Here is a 26547-nt window from a genome sequence, read left to right as displayed (position 1 = left end):
GTAAATTCCAATTCAAATATTTTCTTATAAATGGTGAATTAATCACTACAAAAAAAATAGTATTACCCTATTTTGAGGGTGCTGAATCCGAATCTGGTTGATGCAACTCTTGAATTCTGGAAATTTTTGAAATATCAAAAAATTGTTATATTCATTTTGGCCGCTATCTTGGATATTTCAAAAACTTCAATGATGCAAGACTTGCATCAACCAGATTCGGATTCAGCACCTTCGAAATAGGGTACAATCATCGAATTATTCTCAATTTTGTACAATTTATAATGAAATACTTAATAGTAGAATTTCAATTTTTGGCGGCCATTTTGGATATCTCAAAATCGTGTGGGATGCAAGAGTTCTTTTGTCCAGATTCAGATTCAGCATCCTTGAAATAGGGTGAGAACATGACTTTTTCCAAATTTTTCACTGTTTCAAAGGATATATATTTATGGGAATTTTCATTTTAGGCGGCCATCTTGAATATTTTATAACCCTCAAGAATGCAATTATTGCATCATCCAGATTCCGATTCAACACCCTGAAAATGCGGTAAAACTGCATTTTTGTGTTCAAATTTTCACCCTTTACAAGGAAATATATTGCAATTTCAGATTTTGGCGACCATTTTGGCTGCTATTTTGAATATCTCAAAAATCTCCAGAGTCAGATACAGTTCCATCGATATAGGGTATAACCATCAAAAAACATTGGGCGGATGGGAAAACAAGGTTCAACCTCTGGCACCCAGACTACAGCACTTACAATATGAGAAAAGAAGATATGAAAAAATTCCTTAATTTGGAGGTTTGGCTGTCTCCCTCATCCAACTACTGTAAACGTGGAAATTTTCGCGGTACATTAATTTTCGCGGATTTCGCGCTACGTTCGGCTAGCGCGAATTCAAAAACGCGCGAATATATCTTTGCAATTTTCTATGCACATTTTGAATGGGCTGAATTGTGTGCGCTTCGTCGATGATACTGCTACGTAGTGCGTAGTACAGACATGTTTACGCATATATAGCAGTATCATCGCACGCACCGAGCCCACGGCCGATTGGTGTGCTACATCCCCGCGACTACAATACTAGTACTACAGTACATGTATCGAGTAAAATACATGTACAGTACGAACTATGTAGTTGAGCGCTTGTACTCGCACTCGCGCCGCTCGCTACGTCGCTTATCGTATGCTGGTAGCAAGCTGATAGCAGAGGCTCTGGATGAAAACAGCGACTGTGTATTAACCTGCTGCGGAGCGCGAATTTAAGAACCCGCGAATATGTTTTCGAGCTGCGCAGCGCGAAAAATTAATCGCGCGAAAATATTGACATTTACAGTATGGGCATTGTGCTCCAGTCCCCCCCACCCCCCAATTTGTACAAATACATATGTATATTCTATCCCTCATACGATAATACAATGTACCTGCCAAGTTTGGTGAAAATTTGGCTTTTATCCTCAGAAGAAGATGAATATACCGTACACAATTAAGACCCCAATTTAGATCCCCCCCCCCCCCCCCCCCCCCCCCCCGGCTCCATGCGAGGCATCCTTGGATCTGCCATAAAGAAATTTGAAAAAAAAATTAACAAATTTGAAACTACAATCATCAATGTACTAACTCATAGTACATAACAACTGAAGCTCTATCACTGCTGGTTCTAGAGGAGAAGATTTTTGAATATTCTTTAATTTGGGGAAGTTTGGATCCTCAGGGGGCTCTCAAGGGGGAGCATAGTGCCCATTTGAACAAACTGAGATCCTATCCCTCTAGGCATGCTACCTGCCAAGTTTGGTGAAAATCCACAATGGGGCTTTCAAGAAGAAGATGAAAATGTACAATTTAGGCCCCATTTGGACCTTCCCTGGGCATCAAGGGTGACACCCCTGGCTCTGCCATGAACAAACTTTTGGACCTTCCCATTCCTTTTCCTGTGGGTGCTAAGGGGGGCACCCCTGGATCTGCCATGAACAAACTTGAAACTACATTCATCAATGTACTCACTCATAGAATTAACTTTATAGCTGTATCACTTCTGGTTCTGGAGAAGAAGATTTTGAAAGATTCCTTAATTTTTTTTTTTTTAATTTTTTTTTTTTTTGAGGGGGGGGATTGGGCTCCTCTAGGGGGCCCCAGGTGGGGCATGGTGCCCATTTGAACAAATACTATGGGATGTTACCTGCCAAGTTTGGTGAAAATCTATCATGGGGATTTAAAGAAGATGAAAATTTAAAGACGCATAACAAAAGCCAGACAAAGAGCGATTGCAATAGAGCTCACTTGAGCTGAGCCTGGGTTGACCACTGAGAATGTTCACCTGTGTTGCTAGGGGTAACAAGAACTTTAACAACCGTACAACATTCAATTTGGAGCACCTTTTTCAAACACTTTTAAGGCTCATGTGCCATACCTGATTGGTGTACTTGTGACGGCTTCCTTGAAGATCTGCTGTGGTGTTCCTAACAACTTAATGGAGGATGCCATGATATCCACAAGACCTTCACTATATCTGTATAATGAAATAAAGGCAAAAAATGAAGAAATTTTGTTTTGCAATAGCAGCAACCTCACCCCTGTACAAAAGCAATGCAAATGATCTTTGTTCTATGAATATGCCTTTAAAAGAGTGAACAATTGCAATCATTAAGGTTTAATATAGTACACCTAAAATCTGTACTGTTTCATTTGCAAAGTTAATCGAAGTACTAAAATTGAAAATGTCAAAGTAAAACACATTGTAATCAAGGGTTGCCAATGTCACAGTATACCGGTACATTATTTTGTAGTGATGAGTGACCTGCCATCACATCACCCTAAAAAGAATTGCAAACCTTGCAAATCTTAAAATGGTAACACACTAGTAAGCTCAAAATATGACAAGACACTTAATGGGTCTAGCCCTCATCTGATTACAATATGTTCACCTCTCACATATTCTTGCAGACCTAAGAGGAAGGTATTTCTCATGCGGAACATAAACTTGGGAGACTTTAGGGGAATACTGTCCACTTCTATATTCCATTACACTAGTGATAACATCTACATGAAACAAGCTTGTGGAAAATTGTTTTTCAAAAAGAAAATCAATATATCGAAAACTAACCCCCAATTTGTTCCTGGCCCAAGGGGGCCACTACTTGATCTGCCACAAGAAAACCTGAAAGTGATTCATAGCACTGACTCATCATTTCTGATTTTTACAAAGTGATAAAACAAACTCCTCTAGTTTGAGCTTTGAGGTGCCCTGACGATCCCCTGGGGCCATGGTGTCCATTTAGTCTATCACCCACAAAGTTTGGTGAAAATTTGACCATGCATATTTACAAAGATGAATGTGTAAAAATTGGGACTGGCCCCACCAAAGTGGTCAACAATGGATCTGTCATAAACAAACCTGAAAATACACTTACTGTATTTACTTCAAGGATTTGTGCTTTTATGGAATAAGAGTTTTTAAAAGATTCTCTAATTTGGGGGTTCTGTGCCCCTCGTGACCCCCCAAGGGTCATGGTGCCCATTTGTACACATATATATCGCAAGTAGAAATTTGACAGTGTGTCTTCACGAAGAACATGAACGTGTGGAAAAAATACTGGAAAGCTTAGAGTCTGAAAACCCCCTAGATCGAGGAAGCAGTGTTTGGCAATTTAACAGGCTGTTGATGTCACTTCCTATAGAATGCTTGTGTTAAGGGAAACATCTTCTCTGGGGATAACTCTCTGAAAATGGAAGACAAAATTTGATCTGCTCAAGAGCATGTGAAACAGTTATGACTTTTAACATTTCAGCATACAAAAGATTTATAGAAGAAGGTTATATGCAGTTGTACTGAGCAGTCCTACAGAGACAGGAAACTTGTGTGTATTGTGAACACCAACTGATATTTTAAATATGGACAATGTGATGTTTACCTTCCTTCCTTTTTTGCAGCGGCAACAACTGATTGAAGACACCCTAGGAAGTATGTGAAGATCTAGAATATGACATGATAACATGTTAGAAAGGGACACAAAGGGAAAGAGTACACAAAAAGAACTTTCTACAGCTTGCAGCACAAACTGTGCATCATAAATAGAGTACACTGATGAGTGACAGGAACATTTTCACACATCAACCAATAACAAGGTGACGCAATATACATAATGTATACTGCACATCATGAGCAGTTACCATTCTAATAGTGGTGACATACTGGTCACATTTGACTGGACACAATTCTGACTACCTGGGCTTTTAAAGCACTAGTTGACTAGAATTCATGGAGTGAAATCAGATGACTACAATGTAGAAGTTGCATAATATTATATATATATATATATATATATAGTGTGAAAAGAAGAGCCAGGTGGACGTAGCTAGGTCAACGTGTCTGTTTATTGCCGCCGAGCTTTCGGTCCCAAACGGACCTTCATCAGGGCTGTAACGATACAAAAATGACTCACTCGTATGGCTACACTAATAAATATATATTCATATATGTATACTAATATTTCAGTGAAAATGATCGACCCCAAGATGAATCGGCTCTTGACCCCACGGCCTCATTAGCAGCCACCACTGAAAATGTTGACAATTCCATTGTGTCAGAGACACAACGACGGTTCCGCCCCCAAAGCAAGTGGAACCCACCTGTTCACAATGCACATTTAGAGGTCTTTTTGGAAAACGTCAAGTGTGACATCGACAATATGGTGCAGAGGTACAATAACCGCACTGACAACCTCTCCCAACCAGAGAGACAGGCACTACAAAGCCTATGCAAAAATAGGGACATTGTAATCAAACCGGCGGACAAAGGCTCATCAACTGTCATAATGTCAACCACTGACTATATCGCTGAAGGCGAACGACAACTATCAGATAACAACACCTACACACTACTAGACAAAGACCCCACACAAACTTATCTAGAACAAGTAAAGGAAGCCATTGAACCACTAGAAATTGATCCCAAGGTCAAGAGGGTACTGACCCCACCACACCCAACCTGCCCTAACATTTATTTCCTACCCAAGATTCATGAAGAGAACAACCCTGGGAGACCGATCGTATCCGGATGCGCATGCCCAACTGTAGAAATTTCCAGACTCATCGATGTACACTTACGACCGCTTGTTCAAAAATTGCCCTCTTTCATTCAAGACACAACACACTTCTTACAACACATACAGGAAATAAACACCAAGCATGCCCCATTTTCACCACGTAGCATCCTAGTATCAGCCGACGTGTGTAGTTTGTACACAAACATACCTCACAATGAGGGTATCCTAGCAACAAAACGCGCACTGGACAACCGCATCAATCCACATCCCCCGACTGACCAACTCTTGCGCCTTTTAGAGCTTGTACTTAACCTCAACTACTTTCAGTTTCAAGGCAAAGTATACAAGCAAACTCATGGGACTGCCATGGGGACCCCCTGCGCTCCTTCATATGCAAATCTGTTCATGGGTGACTTAGAGCAGAAACTGATCTTCTCGAAAACCAACACCACAAGCATCTTGTCAGGCAGTTGGAAACGCTTCATTGACGACATCCAATTCATATGGCTAGGATCACCACGCACACTGTCAAACTTTCAACTGTCCTTAAATGAAGCGCACCCCACTATCAAATTCACATTTCAGTCATCCGACACTGAAATCACCTTCCTTGACACATACCTCCTACTCTACAATGGCACCCTAAACACAGAAATCTTCACTAAACCCACGGACACACATGCATACCTTCTACCCACATCATGCCATCCCAAACACACATTCCACAGTATACCATACAGCCAGGCCCTCAGAGTGAGACGCATCTGCTCTAACCCAGAAGACGAATCGCATCATCTCGAAGAACTTCGCAGCCATTTCGTAAGACGCAAATACGACCCACAAACCGTAGATGATGCCATAACAAGAGCAAAACAAAAACCCAGACCTGAACTCCTCACCTACCACAAACGTAGAAAAACACAAAGACCAATCTTCACAGTCACGTACAACAGAGCCACGGAAAAAATTCCAGGCATCATCCAACAGCACCTCTCAACACTACAGTCGTCATCATCACTTCAGAAAACTTTCCCCGAACACCCTCTCATCTCATACCGCCGACCGAGATCACTCCGTGATATCTTAGTTAATGCAAAAGACCCGAAAACACAAACACACCACCAACACACAGACATCCACCCTCGCTCTGGCTTCTACAAATGCAAATCAAACAAATGCATCCTACACAAACACATTACAGAAACAAACTCATTCACAAGTACCACCACAAATCGCACATACCCCATCACAGACTACATCGATTGCAAATCAACCTGGGTCATCTATCTACTGACATGTACACTCTGCAAGAAGCAATACATTGGCAAAACAGAAACCACACTCTACACACGACTCAACAACACTCGCTCAGAAATACGAACATTCAACACACAATCAAAACACCTCCCATACACAAGGCACTTCAACCTCCCAGAACACAGCCTGAACTGCTTACAAATCACTGCCATTGAACTAATCAAGAAGAAGACCCGCCCTGTGATTCTAAATCGTGAATCCTACTGGATAGCCACACTAAAAACATTACAGCCAAATGGCATCAATGTTGATCCTTAACCAGCAGACCATTAACTGCACATGCGCAACAATGTGATGCGCATATGCAACCATACGCCAACCCACACATACACACACACACGAACAGACACACTCAACCCACACAGACACCGCCGCAAGCCTTTATATCCGCCATTAATAAGGTAAATCCTTTTTTTTATTATGTGAACCGTTCATATTCTGTACCTTATGTAATATTCTGTTATATGTTATAATACAACTGTATGTATTATGAATGGTTGTGGTATATCAGTATTATTTACCTCATTATACGATAGCCAGAAGATGACGCGTGGCTGTTGTACTGTATTATACAGCCACTTACGTCTTGCAATGCTGCCACATTGCTGTACTGTATTATCGTCGACAACATAAAAATGTCTAGTTTGATATTATTACAGTCGTCTGTCACACAACACATAAGATGAGGATACTGAATTGGTGTTTTTGTTATATACCTTCACCTCAATTAATAACACGAGTGTGATATGAAATGTATTCAATAATATGCAATTGATTATGTATATGATTATTGGAATATGTTATATACAGCTGTAATTACGGATTGATTGATTACACAGTCATTACAGACTCACGCCAGTTAGATTTATATTAGTATACATATATGAATATATATTTATTAGTGTAGCCATACGAGTGAGTCATTTTTGTATCGTTACAGCCCTGATGAAGGTCCGTTTGGGACCGAAAGCTCGGCGGCAATAAACAGACACGTTGACCTAGCTACGTCCACCTGGCTCTTCTTTTCACACTGAATGCAAATAATGAAGGCCACACACTGGTACTGTAAATGGTCGATACCCCTTCTCACACTCTATATATATATATATATATATATATACCGGGTGTCCCCAAAAAAGCGGAACGGTGGATTTTCAGTACCTTGCGTTCTAAAAATGATATATATTTTGACATCATTAGAAAGAGCATCTTCCGCAAAAGACAATGACACCGTAATCATTAAATTTGGTTCAGTACTTTTTATTCTATGCCAATTTCTGTAAATGCAGTCATTTTCTTATTTCGCTGGATTTTTGTGACGTATGAGATAACAATTTGAGTGCGACACGCGTTCCATATGGTGACTTGTGTAAGCTCAATGATCCATGTCAACAAAAGATACAGCTTTCACATTTGGCGAGCGCACACACAGACACAAAGACACACAGACACACACACACTTTTTTTTTTCCTGGCCCGCGCCCAATGTGAAAGCTGTATCTTTTGTTGATAAGGATCACTGAGCTTACACAATATTCACCGTATGGATCGCGTGTAGCACCCAAATTATTATCTCATAAGTCTCAAAAATCCGGCGAAATTTTAAAATGACTGCATTTACAGAAGTTGAGGTGAAATAAAAAGTACTGAACCAAATTTAATGATTATGGTATCATTGTCTACTACGGAAGATGCTCTTTCTAATGATGTCAAGAATCACTTTTATCACTTTTAGAATGCAAGGTACTGAAAATCCACTGTTATGCTTTTTTTGGGACACCCAGTATATATATACAATTTAACACAGTTTCCAAACTTTACATGTTTACTCTAAAATACACACAAATTGTAAGAGGTGAAGATGTCATCACCTCACAATTATCCCATTGGTTTGTACATTAGATTACAATTAACATTTTGGGTTGATTATTACCTCCGCCAAGGAAGGAGGAGGTTATGTGCTCTTTGGCATCGGTTTGTATGTTTGCAAAATAACTCAAAACGTTGTGCACGGATCAAAATGAAACTTGCATAAAAAGTCAATACTGACACAAGGAACACCTCATTCAGTTTTGGTAGTGATCCAGGAATTTTCATGGATTTTTGAAGGATTTTTAATCTTTTGGCATATAAGTTCAACAAACTTGGGGTTCAAGCTGCGCATACTGGAGGTTTACATATGTGCACTAAAGCGCATGCTCTGCTTGGGCAAGGCGCCATGCAATGGCTATTCCCTCTATATCAAAACTAGTAAAAGTACACTACAATTTATGCAAAGGAAATATTGACTTGTTGACATAATGAATAATAACCATGCTAAGCACACCCATAATCAAAACCAGAACTTGGTCTCTCTTTTTTTTTCTTATTTTGTCCTTTGCCATCAATGATCGCTCATGGCTGCAACCCACGAATTACTGTAAAACATGATATTTTTGCGGCATGAAATTTTCCCAAATTGGAGTCGACGGCCTTATTTCGGCCGTAATCTGGCAGAATTGCAAATCTCCTTTAACCCATTATTATGCCAGAAATCGGGTTTAAAGATTCAATGTTACACCTTTCTAAACTGGGATACAATGAGTTGCATTTTTCTTCTTTTCTTGGTCATAATTGGTGTAAAGAATTCATTTCCAGCAAAAAAATGACAGTTTGACCTTTTTAAGTAGTAATAATCACCAATTTAAAAAACTTACGCAGTTCTGCCAGATTAATCGTCGCCAAATTTTTGCTATCGTAATCTGGCAGAACTGCGTATCTCTGGTCACGTGCCCTGGTTGATCAGCCAGAACTGCGTAAGTCTTTGGCCATGCCGGGGGGTTTTCAGGCGGAACTGCGTATCTCTAGGAGATACGCAGTTCTGCCTGATAAGCACGTGTTTCATCAGGCAGAACTACGTACATTTATCTCTTTTCGTCGTTAACCACCTGCTTATCAGCCAGAACTGCGTATCTCCTAGAGATACGCAGTTCTGGCTGATAAACACATGGTTTATCAGCGAGAACTACATGTACGTATCTCGGTTTGTTTTCTACGGGTTGTCTATCGGATTTTACCATCCACCCCCCTTACTATTCAGCGGATGCAGTGTCATAACAATGAATATTTTAGATTGAGTACAAATTTTTAAAATATTTGTTCACATTGTATAAAGTCATCATTATTGATTCACATTCAATTTCATTTTATCCATTAATTCGTATGTGGAAAATAACTTGCTTTCCCCAAATGTTGTCAGTCTGAGTTCATGTTTCAGTATTATTTAACGGCACGAGAAGTACTGCTACATCAAAAGCCTGGATGCTGCTTGGGTTATTGTCGATCTCATGAAGCAATGCATTTGGATTAGGAATAATATTAGACTAGATGATAAGCTATATGTTCATCAAGACTACAGGTACTCTACATTGTAGACCGTCTAGACCGTAGTCTATTCAGGCCTATTCACTCTTTATGTGCCACGTTCGCATGTCCGGCTCAGTCGACGGCGTGCCAACTTCGCACATTTTGCTCAACAAACAAAGCCACCAAAACCGATCAATAAATCGCTAATCCCGCGGTACAATCAAAGCGTCTCTTGCGCTTTTGTTCCTCTCACATACGGCTTGCATTCTATGTGGTGATTGACTATCAAGCGGTGTTCCCAATTAGATTTGCGTGTACATTCTAAGTTTCTGTTACTATTTTATGTGTAAAAGTCGTGCCTTTACAGTAATGTAGCAACTGGTAATTCAAAAGAAAAATTGAAAATAGAATTGTTATACATTGTATATAGAAGCAAAGTTTGGCATTCCTCTTTAACTTTGCTCCCTATTATGTCCAGCTTAACAGAAATTTGTAGAAGTTATACAAATTGGAAAAACAGAATTCTTTCTCAAAGCATGACTACCTTCGTGTCTCAGAATAACGTGGCACACAGGGGGTTTCCACCATGGCACATAAAGAGTTAATAGACATCTAGAGACTAGTAGAGCAGTACTTAGGGATCTGCATACGATAAGCCTACTGATCTCATCATTCCTACTCTATGCCCAAAGTAAGAGTATGCCTAGACCCTTTTGACTGAAGGCCTAAACTCTAAGAAGAATAGAAAGAATACTAGGAGCTAGGCCTGACTAAAAGTTTATTTACAGCTTTATTAGAAATAGAAAATAGACCCTAGGTCTTGTTTGTACCGACTCCTACAGTACTACAGTAGTGCCTACGTTGTACTAGGGTAGTAGTGTTCTAACCGTTACTGTCTACGCAGGCCTAAAACGTACTAGAACTCTCGAACTCTTTCTACTCGATCGTCTAGGTCTATGTAGCATCCAGACGTCTATTTTGGGGCGTCATTAACAGACTAGTAGTATCAGTGAAAATTGAGTATATGAATATAAGAACGACCCAAGTCCAATTTTTGGCCAAATTCAGTTTTTCATGGGAAATTGTAGCTTATGCATGGACTCATCTTGTGTGTAAATGATAAATCCTAATTACCCCCGGAAGTGCCTGAAATGAATGAGTTAAATCTTATATTAATGTAAGAATGAAGGACTTGGGTCATTCTTACATTCATATAATAGCGCCCTCTCTCATCCTTCTCCCATCTCTATAGCAGAATATCATGTATATGAATCAAAGAACGACCCGAGTCCATATGAATCAAAGAACGACCCAAGTCCACCACAAAAAATGGCCTCTCCACAATTAATGTAAATGTTAATTGTCATAATAATATATGTTCTAGTTTGTATATACAATGTTGCCTTCCCATCACAGTTAAATAGAATATTATTGGACAAATAAAAAATATATGAAGTTTTTTTTAGTTTACTCGAAATGATCCTCCATGGACTTGGGTCGTTCTTATATTCATATACTCAATTAGTTTCTAGTCTAGACTCTAGATCTAGACTCTATATCCAGGTAGGGGCTAAATCTAGAGCTAGACTGTCTATTGGGGATCTAGTACTAATGTTACTACTGTTAGGCCCTATAGTAGATCTAAGAACAGTGTAAAGCCTAACCTGCCTATCTAATGACTAACGTTACGTCTCTATAAAATCTATAGCCTATAATGTCTAACGTTAGTAGGCCTAATAGTAGTATAGATCACAGATCTAGACTTAAGTTTCAAAACTATTTCTAGGGCTGAATGGTTATAATTTAGCTTTTAACCTGTAGATTTTAGATTCTTCATATTACAGACTTAAAGAATGTCTATGCCGAATCAAATCTAGAAAAATAGAAAAATGAGTAAAGACAGAATAACCGGCGATTCGACCTATAAAGTTAAGTAACGGTAGTACTGTACATCTCTACCGGGAGTAGGCTACCAGTACGGTACCGGTATTAAAAAGTAAACTTGTAAAAGTGTTAGTATTGGCCAATTTCTGACGTCTGTAGGATTGGATCGAAAATGCCATCGTTATGGACGGGATCCTAGATATTCATTAAACTTCTCAAGATCAATCCCATAGATCCAAGCCAACTAACCGCTTATTACAATGAAAAATAAGATAAGAAGCTATGATGAATTACAGATATTGTTGTTCACGTGACCTAGGCCTACCGCACAGTACATTGATTTCACGTACACTACAATGGACAAGTGCTGCAGTACCAAGTAGACCCTAGGCCTAAAGTTGACTGGAGCGTGATGTCAGACAAGATGCAAACTATACGTTTGTTAGATCTAGAAATGCTCTAGGCTTAAAAGACCCTAGATTGTAGCAAAACTTAATAGTAAGGCATACCGCATATTGACCTGTTTTGAAGCCAGCCAGTCTATGAAGAGAAAGAAAGTGGCAATTTCCCTCAAGAGTTGAGGGTCATTGCTTTTGGATCCATTGCTTTAGCGTGACTGTCGTCGTGCGTGTGAACTCCGTAGCTAGTCATACAACGTGTCTAGCTAGGCACTGCTAGCTTGAACGCCCAGCGCGTTCGTCACTACCAAGGCCGCACACGCGCGTGTTAAGATATACCATGTCCGTGCGGGATGCAGGAACACCTTGGTCCAAGCGTTGTCGTAAGTCGACTTACGCAGTTCTGCCTGATTAACATCGGAACATTCATTTCATATCTCGCCTTACGCAGTTCTGCCCGATTAATCGCCCTCTCTCCTCAGGAATTTTGCCAAAATTACTTTCTGAAAATAACTTTCTGTACCGAATCACAACTTATTTTTTTGCCCACTCGAAAGAGCATGAGAAAAAACACACAAAACACTCAAAACCTGAAAATTGACCAAAATCGACTTAGGGAATTCTGCCAGATAACGGCCGATTTGCGGCATGAAATTTTCGCGAGTTGCTTCTAAGATTTGATGCATGCCGTGCAGACAAGATCTTCAGCATGTATTTAATTTCACAAAAGTTTGCTCTCATGAAATTTGCAAAATTAAAATGCACATGAACATTTGTTTTAAAGTACCCTAGAGAAATATTGTAAAGCTATTAAAGCCAAGGCAATAAATTTGGCAGAATTTTGAACGTTTTCCGGGTCTGCTACATGTACATATGGCTGGGCTGTGATGTTGAGATTGAGTGAAGGATATGAATTAATGATCCCGAGATGAGACTGAGTCATGAGTGATATTACACAATTGTGTCTCGCATATATTTCAGCTCAACAGCCGAAATAATGACATGGGCTGGTATTCTGATAGCACAGACTTACATGTAGTCTGAGACTAAAAGTCCAGATTAGTGGTGGATTATTTGCAAAATTTAGGTGAGGCCTTACTTTTGGTATTCCGATACCAGTTTTCACCTGGACCCCCAACGAAAGTGTGAACTAAATCATACATTTCTTAGTCTCCCGCAGGGGGCAGTTTCAAGTCTGAACTAACTCAACAGCACGTACCGTACCGTTCGTACAGCATTGTTTGTACCATGGCTTGACTAATGGCTCATCTATTGAGACAGCTTGCCATGCGATGGTGACTAGAAAAATCTGCCCTAGTTTCACAGATTTGAACAGTGTGAACTGTGTACACATTTACACCAGCGTACAAATCTTTGAAATGCAATTGTCAACGTCAAATAATACTCTGATGACAGTAGGATGTGGTAAATTTTCCCTAGAGAATCTTTATCTGGTAATACATATATACCCTATTAAGAAGTTTAATGAAAATACAATGTAGGCATTATAATCATATGGGGGAAACAGGAAAAATTCAGCATTAGACCTTGACTTATGACCCTTGACCTTGATCGCATGCACCCAAAAATTGGTAAGCACAGCTTCATCCACTAAGACATGCATACAAAAAGTTTAACTTGGATGTCTCAAACAGTTCTTAAGTTATGCTATCCACAAAATTGATTACGGACAGCCAGAAGTAGTGTATGAATTAACAGACAGCCCCAAGAAACATAATTCCTCTGCGACACTTTGTGGTGGAGGCATGAAAAGATATTCATATGACACAAAACATGTGGAAAGATTATATTTACAATGCTGCACAGTCAGATTGATGTTGAGGCATTTACAATGTGCACAGGACATTGGCAAGACTTTTACAAATACCAAATTACACAGATTACCATGTTTGTATCATGCAAAACTAGTATCATTATAGTATCTGTCAATATTAATAGAAAAAATGACTCATGTCCATCTAAAAGATATACATTTTCCAGGTAAGGATACCTGTATTATGAGAACAGTACTGCTATTCATCGCTCACCATGTTTTGTTGTTCAACAGTAAGGCCCAGGATCCTGTTGAGGAATTTCCCCACCTCACCCTGGTCCTTTTCACCAATCACCAGACTGTCATCTACCAACGAGGCCACACCCATCTGGACCAAGCAGTCCTGTCATAAGGAAAGTAAAAGAGATGCACTAGCCTACACACAAAGATATGAAGTGTCATGCACTAGCAAATATTTTTAATGAAGCACTAAGAGTTTTATCCACATATAAGAAGAAGCATGTGAAACGAGAAATGTCACTTTTTGGTTATACAATACACAATAATATTTTGAGCCATTTTCAAAATAGGGGAAAAACTGTGAAATTACAGAATTTTCACTTGACTTTGATCCCAAGGCCCAAATCTTCCTCTACGGAATCATTGTGCAGTAACTCAAGTATATGTATATACTAAGTAATTGCCAATAAAAGTATAATCATATTGAGATCAACCTATAATACAAAACAAAAATAGATAATGTATTACAACTACAATATCTAATATCACTATTCTCAATAATTATTGAAAAATAAATTGAGTTAATGTTAAATGTGTATGCTGGTCATTTATACTTATTAATACAGATGTGTTACACAGCTCAACTCAACACATTTACACAGCAAAAATAATCAGTTTGATTCAAAAAATATGTTCTCACAATCTTCTCTTCCTAAACATGAACTCTCATACCAAAATACATTCAATCTACACACAGCACATTAGATCAAATCAATTCAAATCAAATCAATAAATAGATAAATACTATATTCAAATTATTATAATACATGTATATATGAAAATAGTGTATGATATTTGCACATCTTTCTCCTTCTCTCCCTATCTTATACGTGTACTCTTCTAACTCTCATTCCACTAATACACATACTCTCTCATATATCTAACCAGCAAATATGTGACCCTGCATCACATAACCAACAAAAAGTCGCCAGACATGGATTTTTAGTTAAGGGCAGAGTCTGAAAGAGCAGACTCTAAGCTTCAAATTATGTAAAACTCAATTCAAATGGACTTCCCTAACCTATCTCAATACTGGAAAGAAAGCACACACTCTGAAAAAGTGTGAACTGAGAAAAGAGGCTCTGAAGTACAGGGTCTATTCAAGCACTTAATCTTTACCAAGCCGTGCTAGCAGTGAGATGAGAGGGACAAAACACAGGATGTAAACAACCGGAGCAACAACAATGAAGAGATTATCAGATTAAGCTGAAATTAAGCATGCTCTATTAACACATTCTGTCCATAATTAATGCCAACTTTCAAATTAGTAGCATCATCCTTTTAAAAGTTAGTAGACTTGAAAGTGAAGAGTATGCAAAGGATTTCAAGAAATGAAAGGGGGCCTCTAAGATATAGCTGATCATTCTACTCTCCCCCTAAAAAAGGTTGTAGAAAAAACTGCTCAAAACACACTTTCCCATTCATTTTATGACCCCAAACTTAAGAATAACGGAGAAAAAAGATAGCTCTTTTAGAAAATATGAAAAGCTCAAGATTGACTCGGTTGACCCATTTCACATTTTTTTGAGTCCTCATGTAAAATCAAGGGGTGCGACTTTTTGTTCGTTTTGTGATGCAGGGTCACATATACACTATTGTATCTAACCCACACTCTGTGTTATATTATTGCAAATTTTTGCACCAAAATTTAATCTCACATAACAAACAACAATAAAACGCTGAAACGTAACATTATGAAATACTTTGAAACGTTTCGAAGAATAATGATATAAGGAAAACACAATTATACTATTTCAACTGGTCGTTAAACCCTTGACCCTGTGGTCCACGACCTTTCCTATAATGATAATAGACTCTCTGGCAACGCATACTGTGCACACCATAGTTTAAAAAAAAAAATACTTGCAGGCATTACATCTTCACTATGTATATGAGGGAAATAGTGAATGCTCTGTGGCACTTAATCGAGGAGGCATAAAACAACTAGAAATGGCGCTATGGCGACTGGTATGCCTCCGCCATAATGCATGATTCTCCTAATAGGTCTAAATAGTACATGTGGACAATGTGTGATTACATTTTCACAAAATTGGCAAAATACTAAAATGACAAGTTTGTCACAAATGTGTTGAATGTTCACCTTCCTTGACCTAGGTTTAATTGGATGAATAGGAGAGCATGTACTTGTGATTTACGGACTTTAACTTGACTTTGACCCATTCATACGTTTATGCATTGAGTAATTTTCAAGGTATGGGGAAAAAGTGCAATTTCTGTATTGAGTAGTAAATTGTTACCATTTTCATCTGGCCTTTGACCCTAAAATTCATAAGATAATCACTGTCAGGCAGAACATGCGTAACGTATACGTTTCAAGATAACTTGAGCCACTTCTGAGATATGGAGGAAAAACTTATTTCAGCACTTTCACTTGATCTTTGACCTTTGAGGCAAAAACAAAAGAAAAAAAAAACTTTCCAGAGAATCTCTATTAGGTTATACATGCATATACCTAGTGTAACAAAAAAAAAACATAATCGTGCTGGCATTGCATAAACATGAAGGAAATAGTAAAATTTTGAAGTGTTGCCCTTGACCTTTGACCCCTGACCTTTGACCCCATGAACCCTAAATTGTCTAGATAATCACTACCAGTCAGTTCATGTATATACTATGTTCCATGGAGATACCTTGAACAATTTCCAAGGTACAGAGAAAAAAGGTGAAGTTTTGATATTCTTACTTGACCTTTTGACCTTTGACCTTTGACCTCATAACCCAAACTTTCACCAGAGAATCTTAATCGGGTAATACATCTATACACTAAGTTTCTAGAAAATATCTTCTGGCATTGCATAGATATGATGGAAATAGTGAAATTTTATGTATTTGACCTTGACCTTTTGACCTTTGACCTCGAGCATGTGCACCCAAAAGTTGATAGGCACAACTTCACCCCCTAATACACATACATGCCAAGTTTCATTAGGATACCTCAAAAGGTTTTGATAGTTACCCTGTCCACAAAATTTATTATGGACGGACGGAAGGACGGACAGAAGGACGGACGGACGGACGGACGGAAGGGCGGACGGACGGACGGACGGAAGGGCGGACGGACGGAAGGACGGACGGAAGGACGGACGGACGGACGGACAATCCGAAAACATAATGCCTCCGGCACCACTTCGTGGCGGAGGCATAAAAAACAAACAAACAAAACTATGCTATTCATTTCATAAGTGTATGAGATAGGGAAGGGCACTACTTTGAAACCGTTTTGTTTTGCAGTTAATGTCTTTTACGTAGACTGTAGTTGACATTTTGGGTAGTAAGAAGCCAATCACTACACAATGGGTTTCTGGCCATTTTAGTGGCAAAATTCAGGCAAAGCTTGTTTCGCCTGTTTCTGAGGGTATCCAAGGAACAGATTTCAAGTGCTTCATTATACATGGTATAATTATCGCCTAGAGGCCTAGTATTATCCTGCAAGACCGTTTTTGAATGGCTTCAAAGAGATCACTACCTTCTTTTGTTAAGCTGCCACTGAAAACAGGTGCTCCATACTCAAGTAAGGTTGGACGTGTCCACAATAGATTGTGATCATGTCATGCAATGGCAATCTGTGTCTTTTTTCAGACACCTCAGTATGTAAAGTTTTTTGTTACATTGTTTCAGTAGGTCAGATACATGGGAATCCCAATTCAGGTTTGATTGAATGGTGATGCCCAATATTTTGGTTTTGTAAACTGTATTGAGAATCTTGTCGCCTATTGAAAGAGGGATTGCAATTGCCTGGTTTTTGGAGAAACACATTGTCATAACTTCACATATTTAGTAAAATATTAGTATTCATCCTGGCCTTTGACCCTTGACCTGTGACCTTAAAGTTCCAAAGAGAATCACTGTCAGGTTAAAGTAGAACATGCATAAATATGCAATAAGTTTCCTGATGATACCTTGAGTTACTTTCGAGATATGGAGGAAGATGTGAAATTTAGCACTTTCACTTGACCTTTGGGCAAGAAACTTCCCACAGAATATCTATTGGGTAATACATGTATACATTAAGTTTAAAGGAAAAACCTGCAGGCATTGCGTAAATATGAGGGAAGTATGTAGTGACATTTTGAGGAGGTGACTTTGACCTTCAACCCCCTGACCTTTGACCCATGACCCCCAAATTCCCTCAATAATCACTGCCAGTCAGTACATGAATATATACTAAGTTCAATGAAGATACCTTGAACCATTTGCGAGATTTGGAGAAAAACATTAAATTTCAACATTTTGACTTGACGTTTGACCCTTGGCCCTCTCTCTGGAGAATCTTTATTTGGTACAAATTTGTAGTACATACATACACCAAGTTTCAAGAAAATACCTTCAGGCATTGCATATGTATGGGGGAAATTGTGAAATTTTGAGCATTTGACCTTTACCTTTTGATCTTGACCTTTTGACCTTTGACCTTGAGCATGTGCACCTACAGGTTGATAGGCACAACTTCACCCACTCATACATATACATGGAAGGTGTCATTTGGACACCTCAAATGGTTTTTTAGTTACGCTGTCCACAAAATTGATTACGGACAGACGGATGGACAACCCGATAACATTATACCACTTCGTGGCGGAGGCATAAAAATATTATGAGAATTCTGATAAAATTAGATTTTTTTTTTAACATGAAAAGTACAAATTCTCTGGATATGCTAAGAGTAATATCATGTCTGCCTTCTGAAGGAGATAGTAAGTAACAAGCTCTTTCATTATGCTGGAAAAGTGAAATTATGAGGAATTCTCATGTTTTGAACCAATATAATACAGTCAAACCTGCCTTAGCGGCCACCTGTCTATAGCGACCACCTGTTTACAGCGGCCACTGAAAAATCCCCCCAAGAGAAAAGCCCTGTTAAAGACCCTGTGTATAGCGGCCACCTGTCTAACGCGGCCAGCGGCCACAAATTTTGTTTTCCCGCGGTGGATTTTAACCCGTCTATAGCGGCCAAAAACCCAAAGGAGCCGTAGCCGAGCCGATAATTCAGCGTGTTTTTTCTGCTTTGTAGCCGTGCGGGCAACGTTTGGTAATCGCCAACGCGGCATTCATCCCTCATTAAGTCATAATAATGCACTTGTGTTAAGCTTTCTTCATGACAATACACATACTATACTGTGCAATAAATGCATGAAACACACGGTGTGTGCATACGTACACACATACACGTACATGTAAGGATACAACGATGATACATGTACATGTAAGCAATGCACACAAAGTTGGATTACCTGTCTATAGCGGCCACCTGTCTATAACGGCCACTTTTTTCCGTCGTACGTAGTTGGGATAAATTCCCCATTAACAGCATAAAAATTCTGCCCTACAGAAATGAAGGATCGCATGGCAACATCTGTAAGCATGATTCATATTTTCAAATCAACCAACCCTCATGTGACTGTTGAATGTTGCAAAGTCCATCGACCCCTTGGTCATGTCAGTCAGTACCACCCCTGAGACCAGCTGCCTCTGGTAGATTTAAAAAAAATAAAAGAAACACACGATGAGTCGAGGTAAAATTATATGACAACTAACAACTATAGTGATGAATAAAAGAACAACAGATATATCACAATACCAGTTTGAAAGATTGACTTATGACAAACTTGTCAAGTACGTACATGTTGCATGAAATAAAGTTAGCTGGAGAATGTATAAAGTGGATATGCAACAATGAAACTGGTCAATACAATGAGAATATGAACAAATATGGGCTTGTTTGTCTGTTTGTTTTTTTCTTTTGTAATGGATGACAAACGTTCACAGCACTCAACAGAACAAAAATACCCAGCATTAAAAGAAAGACTAGAAATGTCACTACACTATGGCCACTGATATGCCTTTGTTACATCACATTATTCTTCCAATAGGTCTACACTTGCACTATCTTGCATTATTCTTTTGGAGAGACCTTGAAATCGAGAAATGTTGCTTTACAATGCAATCAAGTTGACTTTGAAATGATCCTATCCCCATCAGACAAAGCACAGTAATCTTGCCTCTTATTAACTGAATTTTATCTCTTCCTTCCTCTTACAGCCAATATCTGTTACCACATCACCAGACGATAGTGGCATGTCACATGTCCGGTAATGCCTACGCATCAGAGGCCTTTTGCATGCAGCTTCCAAAATCATCATCCGGTCATGGAGAGAGTCAACTCAGAAGTGCTACAATTCAGCCTTTAGGAGATAGCAATGTTTCTGTTGTAGTGGAAAAGCGATCCACTTTGCTCAGGTGCAAGCAATGTTCACATTTTTTCAGTGGAGTTTCAAGCCAGAGCAGCATACAGCACCCTGAATAGTTTATGCACTCATCACTACCTTCATTCCTACTCCTGTGCGACGGCCACCAAGTTGGATCACACCCACTCGTAATACAATTCATGAGACGAGTTTTCAACTCTAGACTGCCGCGACCTTGATACACCTCTATCTGGAAAGTCACTGAGGTTTTGAACTACCTTTGTACGCTCAGTCCCAATGCCAAGATCTTGCTGGAACAGTTGTCTCACAAACTCGTCATGCTTATTGCCCTCGTCTCCAGTCAGAGGGCCCATTTATTGTCAGTATTACATTTACATAGTTCCACACAATTCACTGGTGTCAAAGTCATCAGTTACCTTCTCGCTCTACGACATCACAAAAACTAGCAAGCCCGGGAAACTTGCTACAGCAATTCAACTGTCAGCATACCCAGATGATGGCCAAATTTGTGTCCTTCAAATGCTATGCGAATATCTTTGCAGGGCGGTAAGCTTTTGAAGCGGGAAATGGTACCTCATCCTTTACGTTAATTGCCCTTGTCGCAACATTTCCCACAAATGATCAGGAGATGGCTTAAAAGTAATCTCCAGGTATCTGGTATCAACACAGCTATATGTACAAAGTGCACATTACTTGTACAGCCTCTACATCATACTTTCTACAGCGGGACGGGGCTCCCCTAGGACTTTCCCAACATTTATCAGAAGCCTATATTGAACTGAAGAAAAAGTCACTTGACATTTCATCGCTCGAGCGAGCATAACATTACTTTTGCTTTTCTCGATTTTGTGAGTCATAAGAAGGGCAGTGCAGCCCTTCCATGAACAAAGTTTGATCATGCCCAAACAAATTACTTCGCATTTCTAGTCTCATTCAACCAACTGTCTTCAAAATCCCAGAGATGATTCTGAATAAATCAAGCTATACGAGGTAGAATTAACAGATCAAATGAGATTCAAATGATATTCAACATTAAAGTTTAACCACAATTCTACAAAGCCTAGTATGAGGAATCATGTCCCATCTGACAGCACATCCTGTCTCTCGATGGAAATAAGTGTACATTTATTTAAAGCGAATTTGATTTGAGTCATGTATGTGATGGATGATTTCATGCCCGCCCTTAGCGTGGTTGAATGAGTCTGGCTTTCAATACTGACATGTATGGATGTGAGCAGGCTACTTATACATTGCCAGAGCAGGTACACATTTGCATCTGAATGAAGGACATTATACTTTAAATGTGTGGCAATTTTCGATCGGTGGCAGATGTGCAACCCAGACATGATTCCTTATATTAGGCTTTATAGTACTTCGCAGAATTGTGATTAAACTTCAATGTTAAATTTCAATTTAGATCTTTAATTCAAATTTGAATTTCATTTAAATTTCATTTAAATCTCATTTAATCTGTTAATTAGTACCAAAAGATTTGTTGCATATGAGTTCGTTCTCGGATATCGACGTACAGAACTGTATATGCTGCGACATTAATTACGACAAATTGGATGCGTGTTTTTGGACATTACCAAGACCTACGATGTGTTATCTCAGCCGGCGCTACATTACCAAGACCACTTTTGCATTGTGACATCAAACAACTTGATATTATAGGTTTATTTCTGAATGTTTATGGCTTTTTTTTTTGGGTGGGGGGGAAATGAAACATCAAAACTGTCCAAATTCATTACACAAGTGGCAGTTGTTGTTTTTTTTGTGGAAAAAAAAATGAATATGCTAATATCCAATGTCTGGTACTACCGTAGTTAGTGGGACAGATATGTGAAAAAGATGCTCACATCCGGCGGAAAGTATGAAATTTTGCATATTGGGGTATTTTGGGGCGCTGATTAAAAAAAAAAAGAAATCTGGCCACGGGGGTCGGCTGTCATTTTGAATTCCAATATGGCCGCCGTCAAAAATCCCTATCTTCAGTTCTGAATGACATAAGCCATTGAAATTTGATACATAAAAGCGTGGTGATATGATGACTTCAATAACAGACTTATTTGATATGTCTGACAAGCTGCGAGGCAGCCAATTTGAATTTTCCTACATAGTTACCATGTTGGAGTTTACCGTGTCGGGTTTGTAAATTAGGCTACCTGATTGAGCATGCGTTTGTAACTGATTGAGTGTGCGCTGCTGTATTTACATTGTGACGTCAGTCAAAGGTGCAATATGCTTCATTTTTGCTGCACTTTTTGGCATGCCCGTGAATGTTAGTCGTGATGTTTGTCTTCGCAGCCATATTGGAATTCAAAATAGCGGGCATTGCGTTTGTCAGACACATCACATTAGTCCATTTTTTAACTCAGTATGTTAAAATACTTGTTTGCACCTAATTTCAGCGCAACTCACCACTTAGAACTCGAGATAGGGATTTTGAACATTTCGTTGAAGCAGCCATATTTGGATTCAAAATGGCGGCCATTCGATGTTTGTCAGACACTTCAAATTGATCTGTCATCATATTCAATATGTCAGAACGCTCTTGTGTACCAAATTTTGGTGCCACAATTCATTCAGAACTGAAGATAGGCATCTTTAAAGGGTGTGTACAGTTCTGCTTGAGGTGAGGATTTAGCTTCTAACGTTTGGTTAGATATTCAGAAACCACTTTATGAGATGTCAAAGAGCATGCAATTCTAAGGGGTATCAAAAGTTTATTTGATGAAAATCGGTTTTGAAGTGGCCGAAATATCAAAAAACAAGGTGAAACAAAGAGATCCTAATAAGGTTGTGGTCTGTAGTCTTTTATTATTATCACTTTTTTGAATATCTCAGCCATTTCAAAATCAATTTTCATCAAATAAACGTTGAATCCTTCTTAAAATTACACATGTACATGCTCTTTCATATTTCGTAAGAGGTTTCTCATTATCTCACTTAGGAATGTGAAAAACATGAATCCCCACCTCAACCAGTACTGTACAGCCCCTTTAAATTTGTTTTTTGATGACGGCCATATTGGAATTCAAAATGGCGGCCGACCCCATGGTCAGATCTCTTGGATCCGGCAATTTTTGAAATCAGCACCCCAAAATACCCCTATATGCAAAATTATACTTTCCGCCGGATGTGAGCATCTCGACCAATTTTTGCTACATATCTGCCCTACTAAATCTCTTCATGAGCTCTACATTAGGACTACATTCATACCTTGCTGATTGCAAAGTACATGATGCGCAAGGCTGAACGTCCATAAGGTGTGTCCAGGTTGAACTGAGTGAGGTCAGCCCCAGTAGCTGCCCGCCTATCCCCTTGGGTGAGGGCACCTGGTCAACAGTACCAAATAAAATGACATCTGACAACAATAGCGCTATGTTTCAAAGATATCTTATCATCATATTTGACTAGAAGGTAATTCCTTTGGATATAGTTGATATATATTGCCGACTTTGGTATTACAAAAAGCTAAAATACTTTATGAAATGAAGCTACTCATTTACCATAAAGACTGGTTTATGGAACTGATTAGATATTAATGAAAGTGAAAGGCTCACATTTCCAGGTTCTTGGGGCAGAGCAAAGTGGCACATATGATATGACAGAAATCCATCTCATCATGATACTAAACATGTTGACTTAAAGTCAACATGTAAAGTATCAAGATAGGATGGATTTACACAATTTGTATGGGGAATACCTAGTGACTGTAGTCTTCTTGCCACAGCAGATGCAAACCTCCTCTCTCCACCCAGGTTGGTTGTCAAGAGTTTGTACAGTGGGCCACTGAAATGAAATACACAAAAAGCATGTGTTAAGGCAGAATACAGGCAGTGCTAGCTCATTCATGTTTGAGACAAGTGGGTGCAAAGGTTGCTAACTGGCTAGCAGGTACATGGTAAACAAATGTGCTGTAAAATAGCCAGGATCAATGGATTACAGGAATATAGTGTATGTCCCTGGAGTTGACATCAGTAACTTACAGCTTATAAGCCAAGTAGTTTGAGCCACTTGACTAAAATGTCATGGTCCATGAAGAAAATGAAAAAACAAAAACAAAACTAAGCTATGTTTACGTGCTACTTAACTATGCAATACTACACACCAAATGGACAAAGAATCCTGTAAAAGTGAAAACAATTTAACACTTTCAGGAACTGTTTGACACATGTTTAAGAATAAGGTTTCAGAATTTCATCTTCCACATGGCAATATCTAGATTTAGTTATGGTAAATTAACAACAAAAACTATTTTAATTTCTTAATACAATCAAACCATGGGAGGCGAAAAGTGGCTTTCATAAGACATTTGGCCATTACAGACAAGTTCTCAGTTTGTGTGTATCACTTATATGTACATGTTTTAACCCGTTGAGGACGAGTCCCGAGTATACTCTGGCAGGTGTCTATGGGAAATGTGTGTTGTAGCAAAATCAAACCGTCCTCAACGGGTTAACATTTATACATGTATAAGAGCTTACATGTACATGTATATGACTGTATATTAAAGGGACTGTACAGTACTGGTTGAGGTGGGGATTCAGGTATATAACATGCCTAAGTGAGATAGGGAGAAACCTCTTATGAAATATGAAAGAGCATGTAATTTTAAGAAGGATTCAACATTTATTTGATGAAAATTGGTTTTCAAATGGCTGAGATATCCAAAAAAGTGATAACAATAAAAGGCGACAGGCCACGTCTTTTAATAGGATCTCTTCGTTTCACCTTGTTTTTGGATATCTCAGCCATTTCAAAACCGATTTTCATCACACAAAATTTTGATGCCACTTAGAATTGCATGCTCTTTGACATCTCATACAGTGGTTTCTGAATATCTTGTAAAACGTTAAAAGCTAAATCCTCACCTCAACCAGAAGTGTACACACCCTTTAAGTATCTACAATGTATGTGTTTCATACATTGAACACTGCTATCATTCATAGCATTGCTGCACACTACCATTCATACAGCCAGCAAGCTTTTCTTGAGTGCATTACTATGCCTGAACAGTGGCTAAATGCAATAATGGCTGCAAAGCAGAAAAAAACAACAACTTATTATCGGCTCAACTGCGGCTCTGTATGAGTCTGTGGCAGTTACATGCAGTTGAAAATCTGAGGGATAAAAATTGGTGGCTGCTGTCTTCATTAGACATGCCACCGCAAAGCACAGGCCCTTTAAAATGGGGAGGGGTTCTTAGAATAATGACATCTGAGTACTGCAAGTTTACCTTCCATGCATTCTTGAAGACTCTTACCTGAGAACATTGGAAAGAAACTTGGAGCGGAAAGTTGAACTATGCAGTTTTGAAAAAAAAAAGACTTAAAGCTCTATCAATTCTGATTCTAGAGAAGAATATCATTGAATCTTCCTTATTTTAGGAGGTTTGGGCCCCAAGGGGCCCAAAGGAAAACATGGTGTCCATTCAAATCCTATCTCCCTAGGGATGCTACCTGCCAAGTTTGGTGAAAATTCATTATGGGGTTTTCAAGAACAAGATGAAAATGTAAAAAGTTTATGCACAACAGACAACCCACGACTGACGTCAGATGAAGAGCGATTGCAATAACTCACTTGAGCCTTCGGCTCAGGTGAGCTAACAGACTTGAGTGGATAATTTGCTCCGTCACCCAGTTTTCATATTTCATGGGAAAATCTTCACAGCAGAGAGTGCATTTCAAATTACCTCTGTGTGTTATAAACACTTCCAATAAAAACATACTTTTTCTCCACTGTACTGATTACATCACACCTGCTTTGATTTGACCGGTGAGACCTTCCCATCTGCTGGACAGCCTTGTCAGCTGACCAGGGCAATTCAACAGTCAAGTGGACACGGCGTCGCTGATTGCACACCCTGTTGTCTGCATGAAGTGAAATCCCAGTACTGGCTGCATCAGATATAATGGCAACCAGCTTGCTGCCACGCATGAATTGATTGCGCTGCAATAAACAATTGTTAAAGATCTTTACGTCAATGAGACATTGGTCTTTTTTATTCTACTAGGTAGTAGTCATTATTTGCAGTGTTTTGAGCATGATTTAAATGAAAACCTAGGTAGCCTGGAACGATTACTTATTTCTAAATATATGTGACCCTGCACTACAATATCAACAAAATGTCGCCAGACATGGATTTTTAGTAACGGGCAGATTCTGAAAGGGGAGACTCTAAGCTGTAAAATGATGTGTAACTCTACACAAATGGACTTTCCTAACTCATCTATACAATGGACAGAGAG

At 39.0% G+C, this 26547-nt stretch overlaps 1 pseudogene; it reads right to left on the bottom strand.

Annotated features, from left to right (window-relative positions):
• Positions 1-26547, bottom strand: part of LOC139735347 (uncharacterized) — a 133163-nt pseudogene that overhangs the window by 28725 nt on the left and 77891 nt on the right.

This window comes from Diadema antillarum, unplaced genomic scaffold (genome assembly GCF_040938485.1).
Source record: "Diadema antillarum isolate AM-2024a unplaced genomic scaffold, OU_Dant_1.0 scf00000027, whole genome shotgun sequence".
In the NCBI taxonomy this organism is placed as follows: domain Eukaryota; kingdom Metazoa; phylum Echinodermata; class Echinoidea; order Diadematoida; family Diadematidae; genus Diadema; species Diadema antillarum.
This window is presented reverse-complemented; position numbering and strand designations above follow the sequence as displayed.